General features: G+C 39.9%; 1 long non-coding RNA gene across 2 annotated transcripts; it reads left to right on the top strand.

Annotated features, from left to right (window-relative positions):
- Positions 1–3,793: 3,793 nt before the first annotated feature.
- Positions 3,794–8,314, top strand: LOC118574459. 2 transcript variants are annotated; one of them, XR_004943734.1, is made up of 4 exons: positions 3,794–3,874; positions 6,121–6,224; positions 7,750–7,920; positions 8,090–8,314. It is a non-coding gene; the product is annotated as an uncharacterized LOC118574459 (long non-coding RNA). The 2 variants fall into 2 exon arrangements; XR_004943735.1 differs by lacking the exon at positions 8,090–8,314 and having other exon boundaries at positions 7,750–7,997.
- The last annotated feature ends 1,930 nt before the right edge of the window (positions 8,315–10,244 follow it).

The raw sequence follows: 10,244 nt of genomic DNA, 5'->3' as shown, positions 1-10,244 counted from the left end.
GATATATTGAAAACTGAAATGTCCCTGAAAGCCTATGAATTAAAGAAGGTTGCAGATCCTATAAGTGGTTGGATCTACTGTGTAGAACTTAGGTCACTGAGGTCAGGTCCTTTAATAGATATTGGGACCCCAGCCCTTCCTTTCTCTCTGCTTCCCAGCCACTGTGAAGTGTGCAGCTGTGTTTTCCTTTGGTCATAATAGCACTGAATATAATGAAACCAGTTAATGATGGACTAAAACCTCTGAACTCCTTAGCCAAAATAAACCTGTCTTTTTAATAAGTTGGTCACCTCACTTGCTTTATCACAGTGATAGAGAGATGACAAAAACAGTCACCTTGCTTTCATGATGTGAATTAATCTGAAATATGAGATGATCCCCTCCCTCCAAAATCTCCCCTTTAGTGTTTTTTTCCTGAAGATATACCACTTGAATTTCTATTTTGCTTTGTTTTTGATAAGAACATGTTAGGGGTGGCTTCAAACATCATTATAAGAACTGGATTTTTAAGACAAAGATTCAGCAAATTCTAGCACGACACTGGCAGTTCCCAGTCTTCTAGTAGGCGTTTTTCAAGTGGTTGCAAGTAGTTTTTCCAGTGATAGCTTAGTTACAGGAAGAGCCTTCAAAACCAGCAGATGCATGGCATTATCCACAGTTCATACATGAAAAAAATCAAGGCAAAGGCCAGGTAAGTGGCATGCTTTACCTCCCACATGTATCAAGTGACTGTGTAGGTATTTGAATTTGGAAAGGCTAGCTTGGGATCTGCAGTTGGGAGCCTCCATACATTATTGCTTTTTATTCCATGACGTACTTGTTTTAGTGAATAAAGAATTGAAAAGAAGATATTCAATCTTTCATTGATGATCACAAAACAACTGTCACATGCCAGGTATGTTAGATGCATGGCAATCAGAACAGAATGAAGGAAAGCATGGTCCCAGCAAGGGGGCATCCAGGTCTGTTCTGTTCAGAGGAACATTGCACCCAGGCTGCTTCCAACAGGTGAGCAAGGCTCTGTACAAGAAAAGTCATTCTTCAGTAGTGATGAGCTAGGCAGGCTATGAAAAACTCATCCTGAGTGAGCACTTTCCAGTGAACTTTAAATTTGAGTTACCACTTCCAAGGTACAGGAGTAGTGCATTCAAACTCACTGTAGCCAGAAGCCTCTCTCCCCAAAATGTTTAGCACCTTTCATTGAATGAAAAACTAAACGGTTGATTGGATTCTTTATTTAAACCCAGTGTTTAATTTGCTTCACTGGAGATTTGCATTAGAAAGGAGAGCAGGGTGTCCTGGTGGCCAGGAAGCAGAGAACCATTTGTGTTTGTGTCTGTAAATCACCAGAAGTGTCAGCACAGCTATTCTCCAGGCAGAAAAGGAAGTTAATAAACATATATTGGTCTTATGTGATTTGTGTAAAAGTAGGCCAAGAAAATTATATATTTAACAGTAAAATGGGATAAAAATAGGAAACAAGAAGCATTAAAAGACTCTAGGAAAGTCATAGCACTAATATGTGCCAATTGTTTGAGCATTTTGGTCTAATCTCAGAGATTAAAGTCCGAAGGATAAAATTTCTTTATGCTGTCATTAGCACAACACCCTCTCTGCCTCTCTTCACTTAATCAAGAGTTTGGTCTCAGGAGTAGCTCTGACCCAGCAGCAGCAACTAATTCAAAGAATGAATCTTTCCATGAGCACAGAGAGGCAATGGTTCTCACATCAGCTCTGCTGAGCACATAAATAATTCAGACTCTGCATCCTCAGAATCCCAGGGCAGACTTTGCTGCCAATGGGAGACAGGCAGAATAGGCTTCCTATGAGTCCCGTGTAAGTGTGTAAGTGGTAATGCTGATTACAACAGAAGGTAAGTCTGTGGTGAAGAGACAGTTGACCATTTTTAAAGCAAACAAAACACAATCAAAGAAAACAAAACTAACATGGATCAGATTTGAGGGTTCTGGTTTTCCTTTTCACTTTTCACAACCAATTGTATAAACTGTAGACCTTCCATCCCATCCTACCAATGCCTGAGGTGGAATCAGGGCCAAGGAGATTTCCTCTCCCACATCTTCCCTCCCTCCCTCCCTTCTCTCTCTAGCTTTCTGGTTTTTTTAAATGCCAGAGATCAAGCCCAGAGCTTTTCACTAAGCTAAACCATAGCTCTTCTGCCAGCCCTTGTTCTATGCATGCGTGTGTAGTGTGTAGTACATACATATATACATGCGTAGTACATACATATATGCATGTTCACATGGGTGTGACCTCATGTGTGTGCATGTGGGGGCCCAAGTTATCAGTAATGTTCCTGCATTCTTCCAACTTTGTCATTGATGCAGGTGCTCTCAATCAAATCCAGAGCTAGCTGATCTGACTAATCTCCTTAGCTAGCTTATTTTACCTTGTTCTGTCTCCATGTTGGGGGCTGGAATTACAGAGGAGCCATCACACTGGCATTTATATGGGTTCTGGGTGTTGAAAACACTCATTGTTTCCCACAAAGAAACACATGACAAAATAAAATTAATTCTGCAAGGCGATTTCTTTTTTTGCACAAACAATGAACGATAACACAAACTGAGCTAGTGAGCACACTGGGAAAGGGATTTCCTTTAGTTTTTCTATCCAGCCCTTGGTGGGCTTTGATAGAAAAACAAAACAAAACAAACAAACAAACAAACAAACAAAAAACCCACATTTCTCACAATTCCATTTTATTCTACATTCTTTTTCTTTTTTAAACTCAGCCAGCATACTAGAGACTTTCATCTCTAATAACATAAACACAGGCAATTACTGTGTCTTTTCCTCATTGGCTGATGTCTGACCTCACAGTCTTTCATGACCGGCTGTTTTTTTAAAAGCAATTAACATAAATGGAGTCAGGGGGAAAGGAATGACTTCTCAATGACATCAAGTTCTGGGAATTCAGTAGGCAGACCTTTGTGTCAACAATAGTTTCAGTAAAAGAGAGAGATTAAAAGATTTGCATAGAAATTTTGCCAGGTAGGGGAGATTAAAAGATTTTCATTTCTTTGCATACAAGTTTTAGAAGGTGGGAGGTATTTATGAAGTTTTAGCCTTAATGAGCCCCAGGTTCTCCAGTAAATGAACTAAAGTGAGCCTGCCTTCGTAGAGGTCACTTGGGCTTGAGAAGAATGTCTGGTTCTTTGAGCCTTCCTTTGACCAATTGATGCACCTTTGTGAGAAGGAGCCAAAGGCCTTGCCTGCTTGTGATTAACTAGGAAGCACTGGGCAAGTTTTTCCTTTCTATTAACCCTCCTTGATGTAGACTGGATGCTACTTAGAGTTTATGGGGTGGGTCTCTAAATAAGAGAACAGGTGAATCCCCATAGTTACTGGGCATTTCCAGAAATTCCCCCACAGTTCCCTTGATGTGGAAATGTATGCCTTCAGTGAGAAATCACTACACACAAAGATGAAGGAAAATATCTTTACTGAATAAAGCACCTGGCTACTTGAAGCTAATGCCTGAATAAGAGTTGACCCCAAACAGAAGGTTTCATTAGCTTGTCTATACCTTACTTAACCTTGTGCACTTTACAAATAATGTCATTGTCTCTTTTGGGTACTGACCCATGTTACACTTCGAACAATTTAAACAAAGATTGCAAGTCTGGCTGCTTAGGTAGATAGGGGATTTATGCAGCAGAGACATTACATATTGTCAGAATTTTTTAAATTATAGCACTGTTGTTATTATTTGAATAGCTGTTTCCCAGGTTCATCTTGTCCACCTGACAGAATAATTTTTTTTTTCCAGATAAGAGGAAGGGGACTTAATGGCAGGCCTAGACCTAATGATGGTTGTGACCCTAAACTGCTTCCTTTGAGGTGCTCTGTAAAGGTACGTTGTAGCATGAATCTTAAAAAGTCTTATTAATAAAAACAAACCTGAAGCCAGGTATTGGGGTGAATGCTGGAAGATCAGAGAAGCAAAACAAGCCACAGCTATCTCACCTCGCCAGTTCCTCAGCTGATCCTGTTTCCTCAGACTGGAAACCTCTGAGTCCTCATCCAAATGGTTCTCAGCTGAACTGCTTCTCAAAAGCCTAAAAGCTTAATCATCTCTAGTTCCTGGTCTTCACATCTTATATACCTTTCTGCTTTCTGCCATCACTTCCTGGGATTAAAGGGTCTTGTTACTATGTCTAGCAGTTTCCAGTGTGGCTTTGAACTCACAGAGATCCAGAGGATTAAAGGCGTGTGTGCCACCATTTTCTGGCCTCTATATCTAGTGGCTGTTCTGTTCTCTGACCCCAGATAAGTTTAATAGGGTATACAATATTTTAGGGAAACACAATATCACCACAGTATGTCTCAAGTATGGGAATCAGGAACTATGGCTGGTTGTTAGTTGGGCCTGTCTTCTTTGTTACGGGAATGGACTCCAACGACCAGTCAATCCTGGTGAATAAACATTTCCATTCTAGCACCCTGAATTTCTCTCATCCCTAACAGACCTGGTCAGCAGACTACTTATCTTTGGAGTGTTTTGGAGACAGTGCTCTGTTAGCTAAAGAAATTCTACTTGTGTGACTTAATGTCTCCTAAGCAAATATATTAGTAAATACACTATTATAGCAATTCTCTCACTTCAGTTTCTCCTAGGACCTGGATTCTAGCAGAGCTTGGGAGGCATGAGGCAAAATATTGTCTCTTTTTAATCTTTCTGACTATATTGGTATAGGCCTCCACGCATGACTATTGAAATCCCAGTCCAGGCAGTGGTGGTGCATGGCTTTAATCCCAGCTCTCAGGAGGTAGAGGCAGGTAGATCTCTGTGAGTTTGAGGAGAGCCTGGGCTACAGAGTGAGTTCTAGGATGGGTTCCAAAGCTACACAGAGAAACCCTGTTTGGAAAAAGAAAAGAAAAGAAAAGAAAAGAAAAGAAAAAAAGGAAGAAAAATCCCAAAAGGTCACTTACCAGTCTAGTATTTCTAACAATTCTATAGTATTTTGAAAAAATTAGACAAAACCCAAACCCCAAAACTTTTAAATAAGCTTCCTTTAAACATACATTTTTCTTTTTGTTAACCCAGCTCTTATAATTACAGATGAGAAGCACAACTTTAACTGTTGATTTAGGCAGATGTTTGGCCACAACATATTGAACTTGGACTCTAGAAATTTTTTTTCCTTTTTTTTTTTTTTCTGGAGCTGAGGACTGAAACCAGGGCCTTGAGCTTGCTAGGCAAGTGTCTACCACTGAGCTAAATCCCCAAACCCTTTGACTCTAGAAATTTTAATATCATTCATGAAGTATCATCTTTTAGGGACCTTATATTGTTTGTCCAGATCATCATAACTGGCTTCAACTTTGCAGCTTTCTGATCCATTCTAGAAAAACTTCCAACTGTTTCGTACTTTATCATAAATACTTTTTACTAAAAATATTTCCATTCTTGCATCTAACATTTTATTTTATTTGTTGGTTTTCTTTCTTAAGACCTTTGTTTTTTTTTTAAATGTTGACATTAGGCATGCTTGTTTTATTTAAGATTTTTGCTAACATATACAATAACTGAAGACTTTAGTCACAGTTAATATTTTCTGTTGCCATTCTCTTTTTTTCCCCTTTTTTCTTTATTAAAAAATTTTCTACTCACTCCATGTGCTATCCACAGACCCCCCCCTCCTTTCTCTCTCCCAACTCTCCTTCCCAAGCCACCCCACATCCCCACATCCCCCAAATCAAGGTCTCCCATGGGGAGTCAGCAGAGCCCAACACACTGAGCCTAGGCAGGTCCAAGCCCCTTCCCACTGTACCAAGGCTGTGCAAAGTGCAACACCACGGACACTGGATTCCAGAAGCCTGCTCATAGAGCAGGGGCAGATCCCGATCTTACTGCCTGGGTGCCCTCCAAACAGTTTGAGCCAAACAACCATCTTCCATATCCAGAGGGCCTAGTCCAGTCCCATGGGGGCTCCACAGCCACCAGTCCACAGTTCAGGGCTTCCACTAGTGTGGCCGGTCTTAAGACCTTTTTTAAGACATAGGAACATTCACAACTAAATTTAGCATCTGTTGTGAGACTTTTCTTCTTGGGGATGGTGAGGACTTATTATGTAATGTCTTTTCTCTCCCCATTAGTTTCCAATGATGAACCAGTTTGATTTCACCAATGTTCACCGACAGAACCAATGACAATATGGACCTTACTTATAGAGCATGGGTGAGGTATTACCGACAAGAGTGTAAGTGACCTAAAAGTAATCACACTAGAAAATCTACTGCCTAATATGGCCTCCTTGTGGCCACAGAGATGGCATCCCCTCTTCCTAGTCTTCTCCAGCCCATATACTCTAAGTCCTCCCCAGGACCCCAAGGCCACATTTCATTAGGGTAGAACTGCATACAACTGGCTGGGAAGAGTGAATGAATACTCAGAAGAGGGCTCAATGGCCTTGCCCATCTCCTTCTATGAAGGAACAGCAATAATTCATAAGCCTATAAAAAGGCACAAGAGGTCTTATGAAGACAGCAATTGTTTAGCTTAGAGGATAGTTCTGTGCTTTAATAAAAGAAGACTGAATCCAAACTAAGGACTTTGGATAATGTTATTTGTGTACATACTAGTAAATGATGGGGCTTTATAAGCCCCCCCAACAAAAAAATTATGGAAAACACAAGACAGTCAACAATAGTTGTTCTGTTTCAAAAAGTTGAGGGAATGATCTACCATTGTCTATCATAGGCTTGCTTTTGGTTTTGGATGAGTGAAAATAGCAGAGAGGAAAACCAGAAATACATAGTAAAACACCATTAGATTGATGTCTACAAGGCCCAATGGAATTCAGCCAAGGAAGATCTGTTAAAACTATGATGCCAAAATTACTATTGTAAGATGATTTTAGACAGAGGGGTTTTCTATACATAGACTGACTATCAGCAGTCTTTTTTAATACTAGTGGTCATATTGGTAGTAGTAGTATCAATAATCTAGAGTATACAGAACAGGAAAACAATAATATAGGAACCTGGAAATAAATGTATTTCCTTCGCCTGTTTATGTCATTGTAACTGAAGTAAAAAGAAAAATAAGAGTTCCCAGAACTTTCTGTGGCAGAAACAAGAACAGACAAAAATCATGGAGCAAAGGAGTCTGGAGAAGGGAAAGAATATTATTTCTCAAAGAAAAACAAGCTAGGAGATAGTGGACAGACATAACAAGCTTCATGGCCCAACATAGTCCAAGTCTCCAACCTTACAACTATAGGAAATAAGAATCTTACTCTATAATAACCAACTCAAGAGACTATTAAAATGAAGCAGTTTTAATATAGCATTCTGTAGAAAGTGACATTGCCATAGAGAGAAGGCAAAATGTCTGGTGTGCTTGTTTAGCATGAGATGCTCATTTAGAAATCTCCCATCATGAGAAATTTCTGTCCTCTTTTCCCATAGGCTGGGACTTGTATATTGCCATATTCTCCCATCCACTTGGCTTAGGGCACAAAGCTTTATCTAATGAATAATTTGGGCCTTGAGACCACTCCCTTTTCTTATTGTGGACTCAGTTATTTAGCAGAATTCCTGAATCTTTCCAACTCTCAGAATTCTGGAGCAAATAGGCACTAGATGTTAGCTAGGGGATCTAAGGGCCTAATGTTTCTTGCTTATCTGTAACTGATGAACTCCAAGTGTACCTCATAATGAAATTGGACCATAACAAATTTATTGCATGCATGCCCAAGCAGGTTGATGTCTCTTTGCTTCTAGCTATTACAGGTTCCTGCTGGCAGCAGCTTATTTAGTATCTGTAAATCCATTGTTCCTGTCCCTGTGGGGATCTGTATTTCACCAAGTCTTGGTCACTGCAAAGTCATATAAGTTGTCCAGCCATCACAGTGTCAGCTGGCTAGTGTTAGAGGCACACAGCTGGAAAAACCGGTAAGTTCTTTCTAGAAACCAGTGCATATATTATGTCAAACAGTTGTCCAAATTAAAAGTAAAACCCACCTTGGAAGTCTGGCTTTGCCTCCTAAGTTTGATATAAAAATACACTGATCTTCCACTTTACAAGACAGTGCTTGGAGTCTACTCAGTCTCTCATTTTCAGGTCCACATTTGGCAACTGAGAAGGTGAAAACAAAAAGGGAGAAAACAACTGGACATGTGACTGAACTTCTCTGTAAGCCCAAAAAAAATCTTTCCTTCTCTAGGTTGCCTGGGTCATGGAGTATTATCACAGCAACAGAAAAGTAAATAATATAAGGAGACAGTACATGTGGCGTAGGCACGTAGGCCCAAAACAGCAAACGAAAGAAGGAATGTCATGGTCTTGGCGGAGTCCACACGTCTTACCCCACAGACTAACTGTGATCACATGGTGGTGCAAGCTTTAGTTTTGTTCTCCACAGTGACTGCACTACTCACACTTCCACCAACAATGATGAGTTTCTTTTCTGGGGTTTTAGGGCAGTCCTTATGACCATATTAGGGTAGTGTTTTCTGGTCTGGATGGAGGACTCCTACAGCTATGTTTTGGGCCCCTGGAGCACACACAGGACTCTCCTTCTCTGTGAGCCACATAGCTTTATCAAAGATGACCTACTTTTGAGATCTAGGCAGCAAGCCAAGGCATAGGAACATGTAACTGAAGAGGAAAGAACCTCATCTATCTTCTCTGTTTCATTTGGGTCACACTGCGAATGGCATCTGGACAAGGCAGGACATATTTGTCTACTGTTTTGATTGTGGGTTGTGGTGAACCCTGATCTGCACACTGTCTGGCAGGGCACACCCAGAGCTGAATCTAAACATGGTTGTCTCCCTGACCGTTCACCTCCCTCCACACCCTGGTAACAGTACAACTTCCTCTCAAGTCAATGTCTATCCTAATGCCATCTTTCTTTTCCTACTCTTCCTCCTCCTTCAGACTCTGTAGCTGCCCCTCCTTCTCTTTTCCCTCATGTATTTTTCCTTCTCCTCCCTCTTTGAGTTTTTTCTTTTTAAAATTTTCTTCGTTGATATTTCTCTGTTTGTGTCTTAGAATATCTGCCATGATATGTGGATATGAAAGGAAATGTAGACTCTTAGAATAGGCAGATTCCTCTAAATCCAGTGGAGTTAGCCTCTCCTTGTGCCCAGGGATGATATCTAATGACTTGACAAAGCAGCCTAACAGCATGAAGACAGGAAGAATTATGCATGATGAGAAATTATGGTCATGAGGCTGGGGATACATCTCAGAGTATTTGTGCAGTATCTGTGAGGTCCTAGGAACAATCTCAATCCCCAGTAGTACACACACACTTACATGTGCATCTGTGCACACATATATATGTATTATACATACAAACGTGTATACATATGTGTGTGTGTGTGTGTGTGTGTGTGTGTGTGTGTGTGTGTGTAATTAGTAACAGTCATGATTGTAAGACTCCCAAGTGGATATCTGAGAGTGAGCATAAAGAAATTAGCATACCACTTCTATCATTAAGAACATAAGCTTACATCTGTGCTCTGGCTCCAGAGTTGTCCAATTAGCTTTCACTGTTTCACATAAAGAAGACTACAGGAGTAGGGCTCAGCATGGATGCATGTAACCATTAAGTGAGTTAGCAAATGCCCAATGATTTGATCATGACTGAAAGCAACAACTACCTGTTTTATCCCTAAATATTTGCAGCTGAATTATGGTAGACAAGACCTGGATGGGATCCTAGTTGAATTATATTGTCTAACAGGTAATCTAAGGTCTACAAAAACTCCTTTGAATGACTTTATATGGTGAACTAAACCAGAATGTAAAGCATTAACCACACTCATGTGATATAAGCTTTATTTATTTTTTGGAATCTGGATAGAAATAAGATCTGAAGTGATCTTGGGGTTCCATGGTTAAGGTATTCCCAGAAAAAACATCTCTGAAACAATATCATTAGTTTATGTATTATAATCATACCAGACAGCCTCTCTGCCTATACTAAGGAGCACGTAATGTCATGCACTGTCAAATTGATGGAGTTTCTTTAGTTTTTGTTTGTTTGTTTGTTTTTTCTTTACTTATTTTTCTTTTTTTATTTTTTGGTTTTCAATGAATTCAACAGCAACTCTAAGGGGCTAGGCATTTTTGTCTAGGATCCATGGTGTTATTAGATTCTGGTAAAAACATGTCATGATAATGATAAATCTCCTCAGCTATAACCTCCAAGTTTCACACAGTACAAAATTTATCAAAACCAATCTCAAATACTCATGATTCTTAATAA

Source organism: Onychomys torridus, chromosome 1 (assembly GCF_903995425.1).
Source record: "Onychomys torridus chromosome 1, mOncTor1.1, whole genome shotgun sequence".
Lineage (NCBI taxonomy): Eukaryota > Metazoa > Chordata > Mammalia > Rodentia > Cricetidae > Onychomys > Onychomys torridus.
This window is presented reverse-complemented; position numbering and strand designations above follow the sequence as displayed.